This window comes from Acinonyx jubatus, chromosome D3 (assembly GCF_027475565.1).
Source record: "Acinonyx jubatus isolate Ajub_Pintada_27869175 chromosome D3, VMU_Ajub_asm_v1.0, whole genome shotgun sequence".
NCBI classification, from domain to species: domain Eukaryota; kingdom Metazoa; phylum Chordata; class Mammalia; order Carnivora; family Felidae; genus Acinonyx; species Acinonyx jubatus.
This window is the reverse complement of record NC_069392.1, coordinates 71,674,828-71,699,631: the sequence shown is the minus strand read 5'-3', so window position 1 is coordinate 71,699,631 and position 24,804 is coordinate 71,674,828. Positions and strand designations below refer to the sequence as shown.

At 42.6% G+C, this 24,804-nt stretch overlaps 1 protein-coding gene across 1 annotated transcript in view; it reads right to left on the bottom strand.

Moving 5' to 3' along the window:
* Window positions 1–23,740, bottom strand: part of LOC113602172 (uncharacterized) — an 82,139-nt gene extending 58,399 nt beyond the window's left edge. The window contains exon 1 of the mRNA XM_053205651.1: window positions 23,482–23,740. The gene's annotated coding sequence lies outside the window, so the exon portion shown is untranslated. The remainder of the gene's footprint in view (window positions 1–23,481) is intronic.
* Between the last annotated feature and the right edge of the window lie 1,064 nt (window positions 23,741–24,804).

Genomic DNA, 24,804 nt, shown 5'->3' with positions numbered 1-24,804 from the left:
CCCAGGCTCCTCTCGTCCCAGGAACACAGCTAGGTAACTATCAGATCATTCTCAATATCTCAGAAATCAACCTGAAGACTGACAGAACAAACTCCACAACTAACAGGAGAGTAGAAAGGAGAGACCAGAGGCAGAATGGTCAGTTAGGAAGTTACTATGAGTGTTTAGGCTGGTAGCACTAAGAAAGAAAAGAGGGGGGTGGATGGAAATTTTTAGACAGAACTTGGTGACTGGTTACAGGTGGGAACTGGGCAAGGGTGAGAGGGGGAGTCAGTGAGGACAGAGGTTTGAGAACAGGGATCTAGAAAAATGGTGATGGCCTTAACCTCTACAGGAATGCCAAGAAAAAGAACTGGTTTGTGGGGAGTGCTCATGAGTTCAGATTGGAATACTGAATTTGATTTGCCAGAGGGACATCTAGGACAGCTGGAAAATTGAGGCTAGTGCTGAAAGAGGAACAATGGTAAAAATGTATTGAGAAAGTATCATATGCTAACACAGTGTCTCACACTTTACAAGCCTAATCCACTGTAATCTCTCTAGGCATCATGAGACAGAAACTCTCAACTATACAAATATTCCCTTTGTACAAAGGGAACTGAAGCTTAAGGAATTTAAGTCCCTTAGGAGACAGCACGCACAGTCAGAAGAACCATAAGAAGGCCAGTGCAGCTGGAAGGCTATGAGCAAGAGGTGAGAGGGGTAGAAAACTAGACTAAAGACATGTCCAGGAGCCAGGTCATGGAGGGCCTCTGTAAGGCATTTGCATCGCTCCTAAAGGATGAGAAGTCACTGGGGAAGCAGGGGACTCAGGTTTTTAATGTAATTTAACGTTTCATAAGATTAATTCTGACTGCCATGTGGGAACAGGCTGTAGGAGGCAAGAGTAGAATCAAGGCACCAAGCTAGGAGGCTGTTGTGGGAACCCAGGCCAGAGGAGATGATGCTTCGGACCAGAGAAAGAAAAATAGGGTTGGGTAGGAAAGCATTTTGAAATTAGAACCTCTGGGCTTTATTTAGGAACTCCCTGGGGGCACGGAGAAAGAAACAAGTCAAGGATGACTCCAGGGTCTCTGGACTCAGCAACTGGGTGCTTGGCAGTGTCATTTACCATTGTGGGAAGCACAATGACGAAGAGGGAGAAGTTAGAAAGGGAACACTGTGAGTTCTACTTCAGACGTGCAAAAATTATTAGCATAACTTAGTAGAAGTAACAATAGCCCAAATATGGACACCCTGAGCATAGCAGAGCAGAATCTGAAATACTGAAAGGTGCTCTAGACAAACAGTATCTCACTGTTACCCATGGAGGATCATCACTTTGAGGACTGAGTCATTTTTATGTATGTATTAGAAATCCGAACCTGAAACCCACCTGTCTTGTTGCACTCTGGGTGCCTGAAACAATGATTGGAATTATAGTAGACAATACCTATGTGCTAAAGGAAGAAACAGAGGGGAAAAGGAAGAAAAGCACAAGGAAATGGAAGAAGGAAAGGAAGGAAGGAAGGGAGGGAGGGAGGGAGGAAGCAGAATGTTATGGCAGTAAAATTGGTTTTTCATGTGTGTGTTTAGGAAGTAATTACACACTGGAAATTTTTACTGCCAGACTTCTCAAGTTTTCTGAAGGTCTAATTCTCCTTAAGCAAAGTCCTGTTTCTTCATCTAAACTTGCCATCTAACATGACGATGTTTTTTTCAGTATCACAAATAGGTGTTGGCAATTTAATATAATTACCATTAGGTATAATTTCTTCCTCATTCTTCAAAGTGTCTGAAGGTGTATAGGGTGTAATGGAGAGATAAGACACCCAATCATCACAACTGTAAAATGTTATTATTGTTGCTTGTGTAATACCTTAACTACAGCTCTCCATGTTTTTTTTCAAAATGATATATAGTTACACATGGGTTTGTTTAACAAATAGAAATTAATCATGAATAGAATCCTCTGCCCAAGACCTAATATTGTTTATTCAACATGTTTGCTATACAAGTGATTTTTTAAGTACATAGGTAGCCATTTTTGCCTTAAAGGTAAGTATCTAGTCATGCAAATACCTGACACAAAATTTTCAAAAATGAAAGGTTATGCTAATAGAAAAAAATCTCTGGGAATTCAAATACCTCACTAAAAAACTGTTCACAGTATGCACTGAATTCAAGTGAGATATATTAAAATAAACCTGGCATATGTTGTTTTTCTAGTCTGTCTTTTCAAGACTTCATTCTGTTGTTTCCTTCTTTGTTTCCTTTTCCTTTTTTTTTTTTTTTCCATCTCAAACTGTCATTTATATATGAGCTTAGGCCTCAAGATTCCAGTCTTACCATGCTAGAGAATCCTTAGCACAAAGGCAAGTACTAGAATTCCTGGGATATGGTCTTCACTGACTACTCCAACGATGAACAGATTGTCATAGATACTCTCATTTGAAATGAAATAAAACAATGTTTCCCCAAAAACTGTCCCTAAGAACTCTCGGTAAAAATGTCATTGTTAGCAAAGGTTAAGAACCCAAGATGATTCTGTGTTTGGTAGCAACACAGAATACTGGTTAAGTGCAAGGTCCTGGGGTCAGGCTACACAGCTTCAGCTTCAGGCCCAGATGTTCTTGATTTCTCTCTACTTCAGTTTCCTCTCTATAAAACAGGTGACAGTACTGGTGACAATAATGGCATCTAACTCACAAGACTATTGTGAGGAATAAATAGGTTAATTTATGTAAAGCATGATGACCGCCTGGCACTTACTATCATTTCTTCCTAAAACACACGGCTGGTAGACAAGCCACTTCCATGAAATTAAAAATTAAGAAGAAGAATCTTTAGTGACCTGGGATTTAACCGACATGAAGATTTCTCTCACCCAGGGAGAGAATCTGAATTCTCTGACTACAATGGAAATTGTCTGCTGCTAATATATTTAAAGTTCCAGGAAAAAAAAAAAAACAGAAATAAAAAAATATATATGGGAAGATATATCTGGATTTATTTTGGTAGACGTTCAAAGACTTGGTAAATAATTGTTTTATTTACTTTAATTTCATACTTTTTATTTACTTTAATAACATACAAAAATCTGACCCTAGCTCTTTATCCTGCCCCAATAAATCTTTTTAAAAAGTTCCCTTTGGCTAAGCATCCTCTCATTGTTTCACATATATTACACTTGCTCTCGTATGAATACATCTGCAAGTTCACTGAGATGTGAAGTCATGATGGGCTCCTCTCCATTTTTCTGGCAGACCCAAGCACCATACTTCAGTTCTCAAAATCTTTGTTTACTAATTGATGATAAGCCCTTAAATTTGTGTAGTACTTTATAATTTACAAAGCACACCCACATAACCATTGCCTTTTGCCCTTATTAAAAAATTATCAACATTTTCCAGTTTAGGAAAGGGGCAAGGAAAAATTAAATAATTTGCCAAAAGTCATACAAATTAGTATTAAAACTCAAACTGTGAGTACCAGTCCTCAGAGCCAGCCCAGTATTCTTCACACTACACATTCCCCACGATCTGCTCCCATCCTCAACCTCCACCAGTGGGGGACTCTCAGGCATGTCATGGGTTTACGTATACAGGAGTTAAATGGCTTATCGAAGGCCAAGGTTTGGAATCCAAGTCCTGATTCCCAGCCCTGTGCTCTTTCCACAAATGAGACAGTGTGTGAGTTGGATATGGAAGGAAGAGGACAGCTGGAAGTAAAGTCAATGACTTCTGTGGTGTGAAAGATCAATATTTTCCCCTCAAATCAATTAGCCATGAATTAATTCTAGTGTAGCCGATATGAATCTCAGTCCACAAGCTCAGGTGTTCTAGAAATATTGCTGTTTTATTGCTTTTTAATCAACTTAATATGGCACCAAGCCTGCATTTTCATCCATCATACAAGCACCCCTTCCATTCCTAGGTTACACCAGCATCAATGGGGTCATGTGAACTGCAGACAAGGCAGGAAAAAACTTGGGTGAACTTCCTCATTCTCCAAACCCAGTATCATCCTGCTAGGGCAGGGTCCCTGGTCTCCTTGCCATGAATGGGCCAGTAGGGATCTTTTCTGGACTGGCAGTCCTCAGGCCAAATGTCTCCCTTCTCTTAGGTGCCATTGCCTGAGCAGGGCATTCATTCCTACTTCCTCGAGACCTCAAACCTTTCTCATCAGTTTGGGAAGAATCTTCCACCCTAATTTCTCCAGGACTTCAAAGGCCTTATCTATTTCCCTTCTCCTGGTAGGACATCCCCACTAGTTCTTAAGGGAGGGAGGGAGGGAGGGAGGGAGGGAGGGAGGGAGGGAGGGAGGGCTGCTTCCCCTTTCCATCCTACAACAATCTCTAAGCAAGAAAAAAATTAGACCAGGAAATACTCCTCAAATAGAGAAGGAGGGGAAATAATAGAAGAAAACAGCCAGCTGATTGATCCTGCCATACTGCTTTTGCTCCTAGGTCTTGGAAATACATAAGGCACTGATGCTAAGAGACTTCATATAAAACAAGATTTACCAAGACTAGATCTGCAAAATACGAAGGTGAGCACAATAGAAACCACACATTAGGAAGTATTATGCAAATATACACTTTCAACAGGCCCTGTGGATACCGTGCAAAGCTGCCAGATAAACGTGATCTCTGTTACGGGAGGAGAGCAGGAGAAAGGAGATGACGGCTGAGGCCTTGCTTAACAAGAGCAGAAATCCCTGACATATTCATGCATTCTTTCTCCCTGAGCCTCTCCTGATCCTTTTCATGCCTTCAAATGTATCCATCTTTTCCTGGGATCACCAAAAGGGACATAGAAACAGACTTTGGAGGAGAAGAAACATGTATTTTTCACTTTTCCAAAAATATCTGACCTTTAGCTAAAGGAACAGTTTTGGAATACCCATAAAATAATAGTTAGGGGCACGGTGGATAAGGATGGAGAGAAAGAGAAGGAATGATATTACCAAAGTCTACTCTCCTCCACGTCAGCAAAATAGAACTAACTATTCCAGCCTCATTTTTCTAAGTGAGAGGAAAAACAAAAGGACCCAAAGGAATCAGCAAAAAACTGTATTACAGGATTACAAGCTTAAAAATCATTTAAAACAAAGGTAGAAAAACTTCAAGGGCTCCCCTTTCCACAGACAGAAAGTTATTAACATAATTTTAAAGCTTTTCAAAGAATTATCTCCCTCTGACATCCCTAAACTTTCCAACATTTAGCTCATTATCATTAGGTGTTACAAACTCAGTATGGCCTGGGTGGGTTTTTTTTGTTTTTTTTACACTTATTTATTGTTGAGAGACACACAGAGACAGAGCGTGAGCTGGGGAGGGACACAGAGAGAGGGAGACACAGAATCTGAAACAGGCTCCAGGCTTTGAGCCGTCAGCACAGAGCCCGACGCAGGGCTTGAACTCACGAACCGTGAGATCATGACCTGAGCCGAAGTCAGACGCTTTACTGACTGAGCCACCCAGGCACCCCATGGCCTGGGTTTTTTCTGAAATTAATTTGTTTTATTTACCATTAGACACTTTATTTTGACCTGGGATTGAAAAATGTGTTGGAGTTTGGATTATAATTCAATATTACCTTATTTATTTTGTTGACCAAATTGTTGTAGTGTTGTAAAATGGGGTTTTTAAAAACCAAATAATACTAAGAATTTTAAAACAGCAATAAAAATGACAACCCTATAAAGATTATTATCCCCATTTTACAAAAGAGGAACTGAGGCTCAGATATCTTCAGTAATTTTTCAAACTACAGGGTTCCAAAGCAAGTATGAATTTTACAAACCATTGCCTCCGGTGGTTACCAGAAAAAAATGAGGAAAGACCAAATCAATGTTGTTACTGCACTTAAATGAAAAATGAATCGTCTGTTAAAAGGGACTATTATAAGACAGAAATGTAACATGAGTCAAACATAATCATTTAACATTATTCTACCTGGACCCACATCAGTTCTTACTAATTATCAAAGACCAAGCAGATGCAGAAAAACACCAAATAAATGCCTACAAAGAGCAAAAAAAATATCTTTGAGGAGTAAACTGAAGCAATACCAATACTAATACTGTTCACCAAGGCATCACCAGCTGGCCCCATGTCTCCAAATTTTCAAATGTGAAAATTTGAATTTTCTCTCATTTTCCTCCACTTCTGTCTCATTTTTTAAAGCTCCCTTTAAAACGCCTCGATTACAGAGATTAATTGAATAAAGGGGCAAGCTGCAAACAGTGGTTTAGAAAGATTTAAAGGTCCAGGGCAAATCTAAATGTGTGTAGGCTTGATCAGGAACTATCCGTGGTCTTCCAGTGGGGAAGCTTGAAGAGAAGATGGCATAGGGGAGAGGCAGGGCGGGTCCAACCTACTTTATCCGAGCCCCTCATTGCACACAGGGCCACCCAAGCAGCTCTGAAAGGGATGCTTGAGAGAAGACAAGTTTAATTCTACTCCTGGGCTTGGGATTCCTTCTTTCCTGTGCACTTATCCAAAGCACACAGTAAATCTAAATCTTTACGGTCAAAATTTTACCTCTAAAGTCTGAGAAGCAGAGCCCAGCCCTGGCTGTGCTCTAAAACCACCTCTTCAATCTTTGAGACCGAGGCCACGGGCCACGTTCAAGACCAAGTACTGCAGAAGTGCTGGGACGGAGACTCAGTCACTGATATTTTAAACGTTTCCCTGGGGACTCCAACGGACCACTGAGTCTGAAAACCGTGAGGAGCCTGAGAACCAGCTGCCAGGGGACACTCGGGGTGAATGTTCATTTCTACTTCACTTCCGAGAAGGACAAAGCTGACGATACAAAGCAAAAACCACTCTGACTGCATTTGTAACACTCTTCTATTATGTCTGTACCACTTGTAATTTTAATAACATAATCTTTTAGACCCAAATTATCCACAAGTTCTTTAAACTCCATTGTAGTTAAATGTCTCCTTTGCTTAGAAAAGAAGATGCAAGGAGAGAAGAGAAAACACAGCTATTAACCTTCATGGTTGCCGCTTAGAAGTTCTATATTTCTATATAATATTTGTTTTAGATATTCATGCTTTGATTCTGGAGGGGAACTCTTGAACAACAGAGCCGCTGGGGAAAGGCAAGTGGGGGTTTTGATTAAAAGTAACTATTTAGCAGCTGGCAGGAAGGATGTGATGTATCCTCAACAGAGCAGAGCTGGGGCTAAAAGGTGGCAAGGCAGATAGAAGCAATCCAAGGACTCATCAAAGAAAACCGCATCAAGCCAGAAAAACCACTATCACCAGAGGATACAGGAGCTCAGAGAATTCTCAAATTATAAGAGAACGTTTTTACCAAATATAATTAGAAATACAAATCTAACTACCACACCCACACAGACACTATGGTTTACTCTGAAAATAAGCAAATACATATTTTTACATTTTGTTTTATTATGACCTTGGACTAGTTTGGGGAGACAGGAGTACGTGTTGAATAAAATTTTTATCTGACCCAAAGCAGAAAAGGTGTAATTCCAAACCTTAAAATAGCTTAACAGTAGTCATTAGGGAGTAGATGGCCCTGATGTTTGAAAAGAGGACTGATTCTGCCATGAATGAGGAGAAACATTACTCCACATAAACCATGTGGCTCACTCAACGCTGTGGACTGCAGTGTCTATGCAGATGGGGACCCTTCAACAGCATTTCTCTTTGTTAATTTAGATTTAGACTGCATCGAATCTGAGAATCATTTTTGTCCCTTTAAGTGGGATATGGGTGCATGTCTGGGTATATGAATACACACACATACCCCATTAATTACCCATGTAGTCTGTTGGAGAATGAGGAGGCATAACTTCACCTCAACAAAAGCCAATGCTGGGGTTTTCTGCTCATGCACTTGTAACTCTAGACAGAACAACTCAGAATTTGGCAAAGGTGTGGCTACAGGTTATTGTGTCTACCAATAGTGCCTGAAGAGGGTCTGAGAGGGGGAACTATTTCTGTGGAAAGGAGTTCATAGCTGCCTTTAAAAGAATGGAGAGGTACATTAGGATCTCTCTCTCTCCCTCTCTCACACACGCTCTCTCTTTCTCTCACTCTCTTTCTCTCTCTGAAAAAAGAAAGCACACCTTCAATAGGAAAGCAAAGATGGTAACTAGACAATGTCTATTAGGCAAAGAATCCCTCCCAAAGAGATTTCATAGTTTAAGTCTTTTCTAATAGACTCTTGGTACGGCCATATTCACCATCCAAGTCTTATAGTTTAATCCTTTTTTATAATTCTGAGGCAGAGATTGATAATTATCCCTCAATATTCATTCTTCTCTTCTCATAGTAATAGAACCTTTGAGTTTAAGCCGGCTACCTGGTCACCCAGAACACAGACAAGATTCCTCAGCCTCCCTTATAGCTACCTAGGACCATGTGACTACGTTTTGCCCAATAGGATGACTGTAAAAGTGATGTGTGCAACTTCAAGGCTTTCTTTTAAAAGACTCAACTAAGACATAGACATGCTGGTGTACCACCCTGGACCTTACATGAAGCTGCCTTGTAATGGCAGAGCAATAAGGTGGAAGTCTGGGCCCCTGTCCCTGTGATAAAGGAGAGCCATGTAGCAGCTCAGACTTTTATATGGCAGAGAAACAAACTCCCATCACAGTTAAACCGTTGTTAACGTTGGGTCTCTGCTTCCACAACTAAACCTATATCCAAACTAAGATAACCTCCAGTTTATTCCTTCAGTAATTTTTTATGTTGCTGACATGGTACAAAATCAAGTAACAGATCAGCAAAAAACACTGTGTCCTTCTCCGTATCACCATTCTGCTGAAGCCAGCATCAGATCACAAGGACTACAGTTGTAGTGACCAGGCTACTGACTGCCCATGAAACAGGCAGAACCCCAGGGCCAAGCTGAGAGAAATGAACAAGAACTTGTGCTGCAGAGAAATAACTCAGAGGAAACATGACATAAACCCACCGCTCCCTAAATATACTAAAGGGAGGTAAGACTTAGAGAAAGAGATTGGCACATACATTCTATCTAGGCTTGGACAAATTGGGATGGGAGCAGACGGGTTAATGCGCGAACTTTTGTGAGAGAGAGACTTGAGATGAAGTGTCTTCTCCATTGCTGATGAGCTATATGACCCGAGACAAGTGACTTGGCCTCCCTTAGCCTGATTTCCTCATCTGGAAATGAAGTTAGTAATAGCTACTTCATAGGGCTATATTATGCATTAAGTTAACGATGTACCTTAATATTTGGCACAATGCCTGGCATGTAAATGCTCAATAAATAACCTTATTGAAAAACAAAAACAAACAAAATGCCGCACTCCAGCCAGGAAAAAAAATCATTACCTTTCCTCAAAAATCAGTCCTTATTTATTCCTGCTCCAGGTCACAATATACCCCTACTCCTAAAGGACCCTCTAGGTTCCCCTTTCTGCAGTCTAGGTCTGAACAGGATTTTACCATCCTCGTAAGACCTTCGCAGCTCATTCTCTCCCTTCTCCAAACTCTACACATGTATTGTCTTGTCTATATCACTCATTGCCACTAATCCCACAGTTTTTCATTATAACTTAAGACTTTCATGTATATTAGATTCTAAACTTTATAGAGTATCTATATCTATCCATTAGATTCTAAACTTTATAGAGTATCTTCTTTAACTTCAGATCACATATCCTATTTAGCCCAACATGGTGTGCTCCCAAAACTCTCATTAAAGGAATAACTGATACCCTTCAAACAAATGTGCATGTGTAGCTTACAGAGAGCCAAGTAGAATAAATGTCATTCTATTCATATACTGAGTAACCAAATGGCAGAATACCTTAAACTTTAAAAATCAAATTAATGGAATTTTGACATTTGCAATCATGAACGAAGCCAACACTATGTACTTTAAATTTTTTCCTTGACAGGAATAGTTCCTTCCCCAACAGCAGGTAAGTTCTAGCTGCAAACTCAGCTCCCTGCACAGCTGTTTTCCCTGCCATTTCAAAGCCCATCACAGCGCTACATTTTTTGGGCTCATAGCTAATAATATTCATTAATTTATTTCTCAAACATTTATGTGCTAAGTAACACTTGGGGCATCAGATATAAATAATTCAAGAGACTTCCAATCTAGTGTAGTTTTCTATTCACCTATGTCTAGGTGAGCTTTAATATTTGTGCCTGATTATCCCAAGAACAAACTCAGGGGAGGACAAGAAACATCTGCAGGTCGAACCTCATGGGACGTTACTGATGGTTACTCTCCATAGAATTGACTAGAATTAATGTTTTGCACGTATAAGTCAACCTATGTAAATCACTTAGAATAGCCCCTGGTAATATAGTTAAGCACTTACTTAACAAATGTTAGCTACTAGCAGTAAGAGTATTCATATTATTAGTATTAGATTTTTAAATCGCAGTGTTCAATGTAATGTCAGGAACAATTCACTCCTAGTTCTGAATATCAATAAACGTGAAACCTAGGGAAGAGTGGAAGTAAAAAGCACAATGTGATGAGTGTGGTGCAGTTGTACGTAACTGGGAACTTAGCCTTTCATGATCCAGAGTTAATCAGGATTACAAAGACTAAAGTGTAATGAAAGTATTGTGTAAATATAGTCCTAATGTATCATCATGTGTTTTCACTGTAAAACAGCAAAAATGTTGATTACCGTTTGAGCAAAATATGCGCCAACAGGATACATTTGATGAATGACATACGGAGCACTATACATTTATAAATGTTAGACTTATAAAAATAAAGAAATGCATTCAAATTATTTACTCAAAAGCTTGGAGATTTTAAAAGGTTATACAAATGGTTAAGATGGTAAATTGCATGTTACATGTATTTTTGTGATTTTAAAAAAGTTTTTAAACTAAAAATTTAAAAATCGAAACAAAACGATGCAAATATTCTCAAAAGGTGCAACAACCATGATGATACTTATAAATTTTTATAACCTCAATGTAAATGAAGCTTATACAAAAGTGTTAAGCAGGCAATCACAAGATGAACTAATTTTTAAGCAAAATAGAATTGGGAGAATTGACTTGCTTACGATCTTAAAAGGAGAGAAACTTAACAGGTGCACATTCAAGATTTCCTTGGCTTTAAAAGGAAGCCCTACCCTAGACATATAGCTAACTAGAAGCTTCTATCTGAGGGAAAGAGATGAAATATGAAGTCATAACAGAAAAATATCACCTATTCAAAGCCACGCCTACTTAATAGTAAGATGGATGGTATTCCCTAAGCACCACAGGAGTCTGGCATGAGGGGAATCAGTGGCGAGGTCCCGAGAAAGCTTCCTTCAAGAGGCAGGCTATGAGCTGTGCCCTTTAGTCAGGAAAAGCAATGATACTGAACTTCACGGAAAGGAGACCAAAGACACAGATTTTGAGGAACAATAAGCAAGTAGAGGATTCATGGATAAATCTCATGGTGTGGCTAAATTTATCATCCACTTTCCCCTTGAGGTTGTTTCTAGTGGCTATAATGAGATCTACGTGGTCCTCTTAAGCAAAATAGAATTGCTACCAGTGTCTTGAAATCTCCACTCTCGCTGTGGCCCCACGCCCAACCCAGAGAACAAAAGGTGTTGAGAGAGAAAAGCAAGAACATACAGTGAAATTCTTTACGTATGGCACACCTGCCAGATCTTACAAACCCAAATGTTGTTCATTGTTTCCATCAGTAATTTACTCATTTATATTACTTCAGAAATAGTTTAAAATTGCATTACTGAAGTTAGCTCAGAGGCATGATACACCTAAACAGCAAAGCAAGGAAGTCAGTGAGGAAGGAAGGAGGTGCCGTATCATGTTCACGTTGTTTGTGATGAAGCTATGGCTCCAGGGTCAGTGTGTCCTGTCTGGTGATGGCTTCCCGGCTTCTCCAGCAGCCAGTTACAGAAGTCCTTCTTGGTTACCCCTCGATCCCAGCCCTGTTGGACTGTAGTTTGTCTCTCTACATTTCTGTCCCCACAACTAGGCTGTGAGCTCCTCAAGGGCAGGGGCCCTGGCAGGGCTCAGGTTCTAGAGCCAAACTGCCCAAGTTTGAATCCTGTCACTACCATTCCCTAGAGGGACGATCTCAGCTAATTCGCCTAACTTCTCTGGACATCACTTTCTGGTTTATCAACACGGACTAGAAGCCTGTGAGTTAACACATAAAAAGCACGTTGGACGGTCACTGTCTGTTTATAGTGAGCATTCAAAATATGTTAGCTATTTGATTCCTCCCAGAGCCTAGCACAGCATCTGGCATATAAAGTGTGCTCAGGAAATAGCTGTAGAATGATGAATGAATGAATGAATGAATGATGGCGGGAGTGGGGGTGGTGTCCTTTGCACTCCTCCCGGAACCTAACCTAGCATGATGGATTAATATATTTGTAGTTAAAGAAAGGCTACAAGGCAAAGATTTTACCTGAAATGAAGAAGCAAAGTGTGACACTCCAGATCTTCATGAGAGATTTCTGACCAGAGATCTTATCCTCAAATCATTCTATTCAGGCAGCTCTTCAACTACCTGCATAATCTATCAACACATGAGATACACATGTATTTTACCTCCTATAAAGGAGGGGTGAATATAGAAGGAATATGAAAGAATTCATCTCCCACTCCTAAAACACTGATTGATTTTCTACAATGTACCCAATGCTGTCACCTCATCTTTCGTGAAGTTTTGAACTCATTCTTACTTTTTTTTTCAATGTTTATTTATTTTTGACAGACAGAGAGAGGCAGAGTATGAGTAGGGAAGGGGCAGAGAGAGAGGGAGACACAGAATTCAAAGCAGGCTCCAGGCTCTGAGTGGTCAGCACAGAGCCCGATGCGAGGATTGAACCCACAAACCATGAGATCATGACCTGGGCCGACGTTGGACGCCCAACCGACTGAGCCACCCAGGCGCCCCTGGAATCATTCTTTAATGAGAACTCACAGAAGCATTAGAATTTTGGAGCTAATCATTGGTTTGTGAAACACACCCAAGAATCAGCAATTGGCAGGTATAAACCTGTCCAGAATTTTATGGGTGGAGTGTAGGTGTTGTGGATAATTCCACTGGGATTAACACCAGCATTACCTAGAAAACAATGTATTCCCTACAAGATTATACAGGTTTTAGTCAAACATACAAACTGTATCTCACTTAAGCATTCTTGTTTATTGGAGAAAACCTCCACAAACCTAAGGATGAAACTTTTTATTTATTTATTTTTATCATGTTTATTTATTTTGAAAGAGAGAGAGACAGAGTGCGAGTCGGGGAGGGGCAGAGAGAGGGAGACAGAATCCGAAGCAGGCTCCAGGCTTTGAGCTATCAGCACAGAGCCCAATACGGGGCTCAAACCCATAAGCCATGAGCTCATGACCTGAGCCAAAGCTGGACACTTCAACCGACTGAACCACCCAGGAGCCCCATTACTATTTTATTCGATTCTTACCAAAAAAACCCCACCTTTTTTCAAATATGTGTTGTTAACCTCATTTTACAGATGAGTAAACTGAGGCTCAAAGAGGACACTAGCTCAGGTGGAAAGTGACAGAGCCTGGTTTTGTTTGTTTGTTTGTTTGTTTTTGTTTTTGTTTTTACCACTTCATCCGTGCACTCTGATAATGGAAGCCCCTGGAATAATAGAGGAGAGAAAACAGCTGAGAGAGAGAGATTACGGCACAATAGTTTTGCAGAGTAAGGAGATGACAGGTGACAAGACATAGTGAAAACTCGCCTCCCCAGAGATCTGAAAGCTCTGAGGTAAGTGTCCTCATTCCATGTATGAAGAAACCCAGGCTTGCTCACTCAGGGCAAGTGATTTGCCAAAGTACTTCTGTCCTGGGTTTCTCTGTAGGTCAGCAGTGTTTCCTGAGAATACCCTCTCTCTCTGGCTTTCTCCGCTTTTTCCTTTGGTCTTTTCTTTCTCTGTAAGGAAGCTGTTTAAAAGGTACAAAGACCACACGGGAAAAGACAATGTATGTCACTGCATTCACAGAAATAGGATTTGGCCTTCAATACAGGCTGAGCTGGGTGCTTTACAATCAGGCTTGCATGCATGTATATGAAACCCTCCTTTGGAAACTAGAGCAATGGCCCGGAAGTCCTCAGGAAATCAATTTGTTGCAGAATTTCCTGTAGAGCCAGCGATCTCCCTCAGTAAACGCGAACCCCAGACTGATGCCAGCTGCAAAACCTTCGCTGGTGGTGTGTGGGCGCCATCTGGTGTCCAGAGGCAGGCTGGCTCCAGCATCAGACCTGTGGTTTCAGACTTGACATTCTAACCACAAAATGCCATCAAAACTGTTGAATCACTGCATTGTACACCTGAAACTAATATAACACTGTATTTTAACTATACTGGAATTAAAACAAAAAACTTAATTAAAAAACACAGAGCCACCTGCTCAGGTTCTATGAATTTCTCTATTAATAATGCATAAGCCAATAATATCCATTATAACTGTTAAAAACCTCAGTTGTAAATCTGATGTCCATATTTTTTCTCTACGCTAATTTTATTTTATAGCTGCGGCCTGAGTCTTATGGAGGCATAGTTCATCTATTTCTTTTATGTCACCTCCAATTTCATTCACTCAACTAGTATTTGTTGAGCACCTACTGTGTGTGATACACCATTCTTGGTACTGCAGAAGAAACAAAAATGAATATGGAGGAAAAAAAAAAAAACCTCTGCTCTCAAGGAGTTTCCACTCTGGCAGTGGAGATTAACAAAAATCTCGACAACTTGGGGGAGAAAAGTCAACACTGCAAGTATTCCAAGAGGGACTGCAGGAAGCTAGAAAAATATCTAGATAGAGGTCCACTCTTTTACAGCAGAAAGGGTCACGGAGGTTTTATGAATGTGGGCACTAGATTGCTTGTGGCAACCACTGCCCTGATTGGGGACAGAGGTCCAGCATTTCTCTCCTTGAGACCGGTGGGCTCAGCAAGGAGAGGGCCATGTAGGTGAAGACGGGTCTGATACACTGAAACCTGGGAGCGGAGGGAAGTAGGAGGGACCCAATAACACAGAGAATGGGGAGGAGAAGAATGCAACTCAGGCACAACAAAAACGTCCCCCATTTGTGACAGGATAATCCCCAGGGGCCAATGGGGGGCCCCTCCCTCCTAATCCAAGCCAGGAGTGACTCAAATACCTATGGGTTCCAGCTGCAGCTTTATCCTCCCCCACCAAGCGGACTGGAAGACAGTGAACTAGACATCTGGATTCAGGGGTGTCTCCCTAAGGAGGAACAGAGGCTCCCAACCTCTGCACTGACTGTGAGCTTAATCAGAGCACCTTCCTTCCATTGCTTTCTGATGAGAGACCACTGGTACAGTAGTGGTCTTCTGTTTATTATTTTTTAAGTGTTATTTATTTATTTTGAGACGGGGGAGGGGAGCATTCGCAGGAGAGGGGCAGAGAGAGGAAGAGAAAAAGAATCTGCATTGTCAGTGCAAAGCTGGATATGGAGCTCGAACTCAAAAATCGTGAGATCACGACCTGAGCCAAAACCAGGAGTCAGACACTTAACCAGCTGAGCCACCCAGGCGCTCCCAGTAGTGATCTTTTAACTGGTACAAGTCTTTTAACTAGTACGAGTCAGTGGGGCACAGAAAGGCTTTTGGGGGACACACAGGCATGGACACCAGATCCCCAATTTCCATGTCTTTTCCTAAAAGTGACAACGCTAAGCAGCTCTCTGATGTGGACAGGGCCTCCTGTCACTACCTCTTTCACAACCCCCCTTTCCCTCCTCACAAAGGAAAGACACAGCCTTCCCCAATCATATCCTGAAGCACTGTCCCAAACTGGAAACACTTCCAGGTCACTGAAACCAGAGACAGTTTGAGAAAGCATCTCCCCTGAAACAGAACCATGTGAGGACAAAGCAAAGCGAGTTAGGTAGGGAACAGTGGAGGCAAAGCCTTACTCATCCAGGGTCATGCTGAAGGCAGTCTCCAGCCTTTGTATTCTCTTCTTGCCCTTTTCCCTCTACTTTAGGATGAAAATTCAGAAGTGGGATGGCTGTCACAGGCATGTATTTGAATGGAATTGAAAAAGTTTAAAAAGAAAGGCTTTGTCAGAAAGAAGGTCTGATTTGGCTATTTGAATTGACGAGTAATTTTTTTTTTTTCAATTAATTACATGGTGGGCATATTTTATGAATAGCTAACTTAAATCTGCAGTTTCAAAAAATATGTATTTGAAGCACATATATAATATGCAATAATCTGGTAACTGCATCATTTAGGACTATTTAAAATTACAATAAAAAAATTTTTAAATATCAACTGTAAATGCAAGAGGGGCAATAAAAGTTTCCAAATGACTTAGAGGTAATGCAAGCAAAAACAAAAACAGAAACAAAACAAAAAACAAAGAGAGAGAAGTACTGTGCTATTAAACCAAAGTAAAAGTCACCTAAGTCAAGTCCTGGTTGTCATTTTTCAGTCCTTGAACCCAGACCCTCCACTGTGTGACTTTTGTGCATTACAGGGCCCTCGGTCCTTAACCACATGGGAATAACCCAGCTCTTGTACAGAGGTCCTTCTCAGGGCTCTGGAGGATGGGGGCAATTCAAAGTCTCCTTCCTGTCATTTAACCCCAATTTGAGACCTGTTGTTCCTTTATAAACACTCTCTACAGTATATATTGTTTCTGTGTCTCTCATTTATTAATTTAATGTCCTTTATTAGAGACCAGATAGCCATACCATACCCGTCCAGCTTTCCTCCCCATTTCTTTTCCTTTGATATAGCACAGTGCACCCAAACTGCATTCCACAGAACACAAAAGCTAGTAATCGGTGTTCCTCTAGAAGAGATTCATGCTGTAAATATGGGGAATGCTGAATACGCTTCCTCCTAGAGATTCGCAATCTATATTAGCATTGTCTCCCCTTCTATCCTGCTGGGACCATGTCTGTGGTATTCACCAGCGTACCTCGTCCACCTGATAGGTGCTCAGCGAATATGACTTGAATAGATCAGGACACTGGAGACCCAGAATGAAAGAATCTATTAAGAATACCCGTTCAACTCAGATACCACCTCACGCCAGTCAGAGTGGCTAAAATGAACAAATCAGGAGACTATAGATGCCGGCGAGGATGTGGAGAAACGGGAACCCTCTTGCACTGTTGGTGGGAATGCCAACTGGTGCAGCCACTCTGGAAAACAGTGTGGAGGTTCGTCAAAAAATTAAAAATAGGTCTACCCTATGACCCAGAAATAGCACTGCTAGGAAGATACCTATGTTTTCACTCTTATGTGGATCCTGAGAAACTTAACAGAAGCCCATGGGGGAGGGGAATAAAAAAAAAAAAAAGAGGTTAGAGAGGGAGAGAGCCAAAGCATAAGAGACTCTTAAAAACTGAGAACACACTTTTTGCAGGCGACATGATATTATACATGGAAATCCAATAGACTCCACCAAAAGTCTGCTAGAACTGATACATGAATTCAGCAAAGGTGCAGGATACAAAATCAATGTACAGAAATCAGTTGCATTCTTATACACTAATAATGAAGCAACAGAAAGACAAATAAAGAAACTGATCCCATTCACAATTGCACCAAGAAGCATAAAATACCTAGGAATAAATCTAACCAAAGATGTAAAAGATCTGTATGCTGAAAACTATAGAACGCTTATGAAGGAAATTGAAGAAGATATAAAGAAATAGAAAAACATTCTGTGCTCATGGGTTGGAAGAATAAATATTGTTAAAATGCCAATACTACCCAAAGCAATCTACACATTCAATGCAATCCCAATCAAAATTGCACCAGCATTCTTCTCAAAGCTAGAACAAGCAATCCTAAAATTCATATGGAACCACAAAAGGCCCCGAATAGCCAAAGCAATTTTGAAGAAGACGACCAAAGCGGGAGGCATCACAATCCCAGACTTTAGCCTCTACTACAAAGCTGTAATCATCAAAAGCTGGTATTGGCACAAAAACAGACACATAGACCAATGGAATAGAATAGAAACCCCAGAACTAGACCCACAAAAGTATGGCCAACTAATCTTTGACAAAGCAGGAAAGAATATCCAATGGAAAAAAGTCTCTTTAACAAATGATGCTGGGAGAACTGGACAGCAACATGCAGAAGGTTGAAACTAGACCACTTTCTCACACCATGCTCAAAAATAAACTCAAAATGGATAAAGGACCTGAATGTGAGATAGGAAACCATCAAAATCCTAGAGGAGAAAACAGGAAAAGACTTCTCTGACCTCAGCCGTAGCAATTTCATACTTGACACATCCCCAAAGGCAAGGGAATTAAAAGCAAAAATGAACTATTGGGGCCTCATGAAGATAAAAAGCTTCTGCACAGCAAAGGAAACAAGCAACAAAACTAAAAGGCAACCAACGGAATGGGAAAAGATATTTGCAAATGACATATCGGACAAAGGGCTAGTATCCAAAATCTATAAAGAGCTCACCAAACTCCACACCTGAAAAACAAAGAATCCAGTGAAGAAATGGGCAGAAAACATGAATAGACACTTCTCTAAAGAAGACATCCGGATGGCCAACAGGCACATGAAAAGATGCTCAACGTCGCTCCTCATCAGGGAAATACAAATCAAAACCACATTCAGATATCACCTCACGCCAGTCAGAGTGGCCAAAATGAACAAATCAGGAGACTGTAGATGCTGGCGAGGATGTGGAGAAACGCGAACCCTCTTACACTGTTGGTGGGAATGCAAACTGGTGCAGCCGCTCTGGAAAAGTGTGGAGGTTCCTCAAAAAACTGAAAATAGACCTACCCTATGACCCAGCAGTAGCACTGCTAGGAATTGACCCAAGGGATACAGGAGTGCTTATGCATGGGGCACTTGTACCCCAGTGTTTATAGCAGCACTTCCAACAATAGCCAAATTATGGAAAGAGCCTAAATGTCCATGAACTGATGAATGGATAAAGAAATTGTGGTTTATACACACAATGGAGTACTACGTGGCAATGAGAAAGAATGAAATCTGGCCCTTTGTAGCAACGTGAATGGAACTGGAGAGTGTGATGCTAAGTGAAATAAGCCATACAGAGAAAGACAGTTACCATACGTGTTCACTCTTAGGTGGATCCTGAGAAACTTAACAGGAACCAATGGGGGAGGGGAAGGAAAAAAAAAAGAGGTTAGAGTGGGAGAGAACCAAAGCGTAAGAGACTCTTAAAAACTGAGAACAAACTGAGGGCTGATGGGGGGTGCGAGGGAGGGGAGGGTGGGTGATGGGCATTGAGGAGGGCACCTGTTGGGATGAGCATTGGGTGTTGTATGGAAACCAATTTGACAATAAATTTCATATACTTAAAAAAAAACTGAGAACGAACTGAGGGTTGATGGGGGTGGGTGATGGGTATTGAGAAGGGCAACTGTTGGAATGAGTACTGGGTGTTGTATGGAAACCAGTTTGACAATAAATTTCATATTTAAAAAAAATAATAAAATAAAATAAAAATAAAATAAAATAAAATAAACACCCGTTCAATATTACTTAACCCACTGTTTCCCAGATTATTTCACCCCAGAAATGTGTGTGTGTGTTCACTAAAATGGAATACACACATAATCCCAGAAACAGGAGTAAACTGTCTTGTTCTGCTAGGGCTCCTATGGCCTATTTAAGAACAGTTCCTTCACCTGGCATCCCACGCTGCCTTGGGAACACTCCAGTTCATGGGTACACAAGGGAACACAGGACTGCCCGTGACCCGTATTTTGCAGGCTCCTACACTTACCCGCCACATAGGACTCTCAAGCCCTCAAACCGTCCTTATGTATTTCCTGAGACCCCCCTAGGACTGCCTCAAATGTACTACTAGGTGAGCCCAATCAGCTATCTTGTGGAGACAAAGCCACCATCTCCTCTCGTGTCATAAGGCACCGCCGTACCCACTGGGAACTGCCTCCTCTGGAAAGCGCCTGTCATTCCTTCCCACCACGGCTGCTGTCACTGGTCACGGGTATGCCCGGAACCAGTGATTCCGCTGCTGGGTGCTATCCTGTTTGCCAGGCACTGCAGCATATGCTGCTGACCAACGCCTGGCCCACCGTGCTGACCTTCCGGAGGCTTGAAAAGCCAGAGACGCTCTGCACTCCCTGGAATCCTCGGTGCCCTTGCATTCCATCATGAAGTGGGGAGATCCGCTCTCTCACTGGCAGCTACACCCTGTTAGCTGCCTGCCGAAGGGGTGCTCAAGCCCTAACAGAAACCGGCTTCTGCTGTAGCCACCCACAGGAGACTTTCCCAGACACACATCTGAGCCCCAACAATGAATATGAACCAGCCCCAAGCCCGTGGACAGCCCTGCACCTCCTTCTACCCTCCCTGCAGAGCTCTTCTCTCCTGTTTCACCTCCCACCTGCTCTGCAATCAGGCTTCCACTCCACCCCTCCGTGGAGCTGCTCCTGAGAGGGCACCAGTGACCTTCCAAATGCTGACATCCGTGCATTTGTCATCCACAGCTCCCTGGACCACTCCACGGCACTTACCTCCCCCTGATAACTCCCTCACCTTTGAGCTGCCTCCATTGTGTCGGCTTTCCATCTTCAGTTTAGCTTCATATGCATGGCCTCCCATACACGCCCCCCAAAACTGCCCTTTTTGTAATGGCAAGAGTGATTTTCTTGGCCTTGACACATTAAGGACCTAAGTAGCACATTCATGAATTTAAATCTCTCCAAGTTCCAGATCTGTATGTTCAGCTGCCCGACATATAAATCCATTTAGAGTTCCACAGGTACTTTCGACTTAGCATGTCCAAATCTGCACCCACACTTCCCCTCACCCACCGTGGCTGCTCTTCCTGTATTTCCTATCCGTTCATTTACTTAGAACTCCTTCAATGTGCTTTTCTACACATTATTTCACCCTTCCCAACAAACTCATGATAGCATTATGGTTAACTTCCAGATTTTCAGAGGGATAAAACTGAAATTGAGAAAGGTGCCATAGGGGCGCCTGGGTGGCTCAGTCAGTTAAGCATCCAACTCTTGATCTCAGCTCAGGTCATGATCTCACAGTTGGTGAGTTCGAGTCCTGCGTGGGGCCTCATGTTGACAGTGCAGAGCCTGCTTGGGATTCTCTCTCTCCCTCTCTCTCTCTGCCCCTCCCTGGTTTGCACTCTCCCTCTCCCTCTCTCTCTCTCTCTCAAAATAAATAAATAAACGTAAAAATTTTTTTAATTAAAAAAAAGGAAAATAAATTTTCTGAAGTCCCACAACTGATAAGACACAAAGCCAGGGTCTGGCCCTGGTTCTAACTGACACCAAAGCCCATACAATATAAATGGATGAACGGGGGCCTGAAGCAGCAGAACCACAATCTTCACACACACACACACACACACACACACACACACACCCCTTTCCCAATACAATGTCTGAAACAGGAAAGGTCAGCAATAAGTATCTGACCTTGCATTACTAATCTGTGTTTAATGTCAAATATAAGCAAGGCTCTGTGCCAAGGATCAAGAGAAAAAGAATAAAACAACCAAACGTGGACTGTGCTCTCAAAGAGTTACTGTCTTATTTAAAGAAAACAACACAAGCAAGATTCAGGAGAGGGAGACTCTGTCACCACTATTCTTTAACATTATTCTGTGAGGGCTAACCAAACAAGGTTAAAAAAACAAAACAGAGAAAAAATATTGGAGAGGAGGAAAAAAAAAATCATTATTTGCAACATGATTCATATGTTGCAACTTTAAACATTTTTCTTAGTATAACTGGAGTTCAGGAAAGTAGTTACAAAATTAAAACATCAGGGTAAATAATTTTCCTAAATGTCAAAAATAATCAACTATAAAATATGAACAAAGTAGCCTTTTTAACATAAAATTAAAAATATATGGGGCACCTGGGAGGCTCAGTCGGTTATTCAACTTTGGCTCAGGTCATGATCTCACAGTTCATGAATTTGAGCCCTGTGTCGGGCTCTGTGCTGACAGCTCAGAGCCTGGAGCCTGCTTCGGATTCTGTGTCTCCCTCTCTGTCTCTGCCCCTCCCCTGCTCGCTCTCTGTCTCTCTCTCTCTCTCTCTCTCAAAAATAAATAAAAACCATTAAAAGATTATTTAATTAAAACAACCATGTAACTAGTTCACTTTTCTGTGGGTGGCTCAGAGGAGCAGCTCTTCTTCTGGCCTTGGCTGGGCTCGTTCATGCGTCTGCGGCTGTCAGCTACCGATCAGCCGATACCTTAGGTAGGGACCAGCTGATCTAAGATAACCTCGTTCGCACCTCTCAAGTTGGCTTGCTGTCAGCTTGAGTGATGGAAAAGCAAAAGGCCTCATGTGTCTCCTCGCCCAGCAAGCTTATTCACAGGGCAGCTGACAGAGCAAGAGCAGAAGCATGAAAGGTCCCTTACGACGTCTAGTCTTGGAACAGACACGTGGTCACCTCCACTCCACTCTGTTGGTCAAAGAGAGTCACCAGGCCAGCCCAGACCGACTAGGTGGAGACTACCGCCTCCTGGGCAGAACTGCAATACCACAGGGCAGAGAGGGGAGCCTACTGGGAAGGATGGGGGACCGTAGCCAGTTTTGCAAGCCACCACACATATTAAGCTTGAATACTCTCCCGATTTCGGAAACATTTCAGTGAAATGATAAGATCACAGAAAACTTAGAAGAAACTATGGATAAGCATTCATATGAGGAGGGCTGAGCCAGACAACAAAATATATATCCCATAAAAGAAAAGGCTGACACAGTGGACTATCTAAGCACTTAAAGCTTTCCTGACCAGCAAAACACCACACACACACACACACACACAAAGATAAAAGGTAAACCGGGTGCAATGTTTAAGACTAAGAAACGGTTAATTCAAAAAGACCTTTTATAATCGGACAACAAAAAATAGGTAAAGGATAATTCGTAGAAGTAAAAATCCCAAATGACCAATGAAGATGTAAAAAGATGTTCATCCTCAATAGTAATTAAAGACATACAAACTCAAACAATAATATATAAGCCTTTGCCTATGGGACTGCGCCGAATTTTTTTGATGATAACGCCAAGTGTTTTCAAGGGTTTGGAGTCAAGAATTAACACACTGGTGGTGACAATGTGAATTGGCAGAATCCTTCTGGATGGTAGGTGTGGCCACAGCAGGCAAAAATTTGTGTCTACTCGATCCCAGCTGTTCTCTCCCCGCCTCCCCACGAGGCAATCTACTAACCGGGCGTCACGTGTTCTAAGGCACCCCTTACCTGTCTGGCGATCCCGTCCGGCCCTCTCTGTCCCTCAGCCGTCAGTCTGCGGCCCCCATCGTGGTGTGTTCCTTTTCCGCCACGTCCAGACCCTCCAGGGCTTGACCTGGGCTGACTCCAGACCCTCCAGGGCTTGACCCTGGGCTGAGGTGGCTGGGCATGACGCCCTGTCGCTGTCGTCCTCCCCCCACCCAGGCCCCGGTCACCGAGCCGACGCCAGCGCCCCCCGGAGGAACAGGTGCCCTCTGGGCACGCAGCTCACGCGCAGAAGCAGTTCTCACGGCAGGGAGCCGCGCTTTACGCCCGGCCTGGCTCCACGGTGTCCACCCGCTCAGGGGCTTTCGGCTTCCTGGACTCTTTGAGGAAGGCAGCCAGAGAGTTCTGCGGACTCCCGCTGCCTGTTCCCGTCCGGACACTAACTGCAAGCACCACGCGGCCCGCGTGCAGGGGAGAAAGGAGCGAGGGTGTTGTGCGCCGGCTCTCGCGAGAGTTCTGAGAGCTTCCCCCAGCTTCTTCCCACCTAGAAACATTCCTGTGCATATCCATATGCAAGACCGGCTGGGGTGAGATATGTGTGGGGTGGCAAGTGTTTTCCCCTGTTAGCTAGGATGATTATTGAGAAAGTGACCTTTGGGCAAGGTGTAAAGAAGTTGGAAATCTGTCTGGAGTGATCCATGCAGAGGGAACCCCCCCCCTCCCCCCCCCCGCCGTCGAATGCAGAAGTAAAGACAAGAGAGTTTGAGGCTCAGCCCAGAGGCTGGTGTGGCTGCAGTGGGGTGACCAGGAGTGAGGAGGGTGATGCGTGGAGGGGGTGACCATGGAAGAGGAGGGGCATGGAGGCGAAGGGGGCATGGCTGACAGGGTGTGGATTGGAAGGGTGTGTCTGGGGTGTGCCACTTTGAGGGGTGTGCTGGAGGAGACCGAACCTTCCCCCTGTGGGCGAAATGGGGAGCCACTGGAATGTCTGAGGAAAGAATGACACGATCTTACTTAAAAAAGGATCCCTCTGACTACTTTGTTAAGAATAGACTGAAATGGGGTGCAAAGGCAGAAAGAAAGCCGAGTTAAGAAGCTCCTGAAGCAAGACAGGAGAAAAATGATAGTGGCTCAGACCAAGGTGGTAGCAGTGGAGGTGGTGAGAACTGGTCAGATCCCGGATTTGCTGACAGAGTGGATGGAGGGTGTGAGACAGAGAGGAGGCAAGGGTGACCCTGAGGGTCTTGGCCTGAGTAATCGGACGGTTAGGGTTGGCCATTAACCAAGATGAAAAGGGCTCAGGTGGAGTTGATTTAGGAGAGACCATCAGGAATTCACTTTTGGTCGATGTTTATTAGACAAGCAAGTGGAAATGTCAAGTGGACAGTTGCATATTAGAGTCTAGAGTTGGGGAGGGAGAGTCTAAAGGACCACCTGAGCTGTAACTTCAAAATCTGAGTTGACTTCTTTCCAAGGAATATTCCCTGCCTTTGAGGCCAAAAGAATAAGTTGCAAGAGTGGTGATACATCCTATTGATTTTCTTGATACTTCGTTAGCATTTGAAGTTGACAAATTCAGACAGCCATTGACTTTATCTCTGTATAGCAC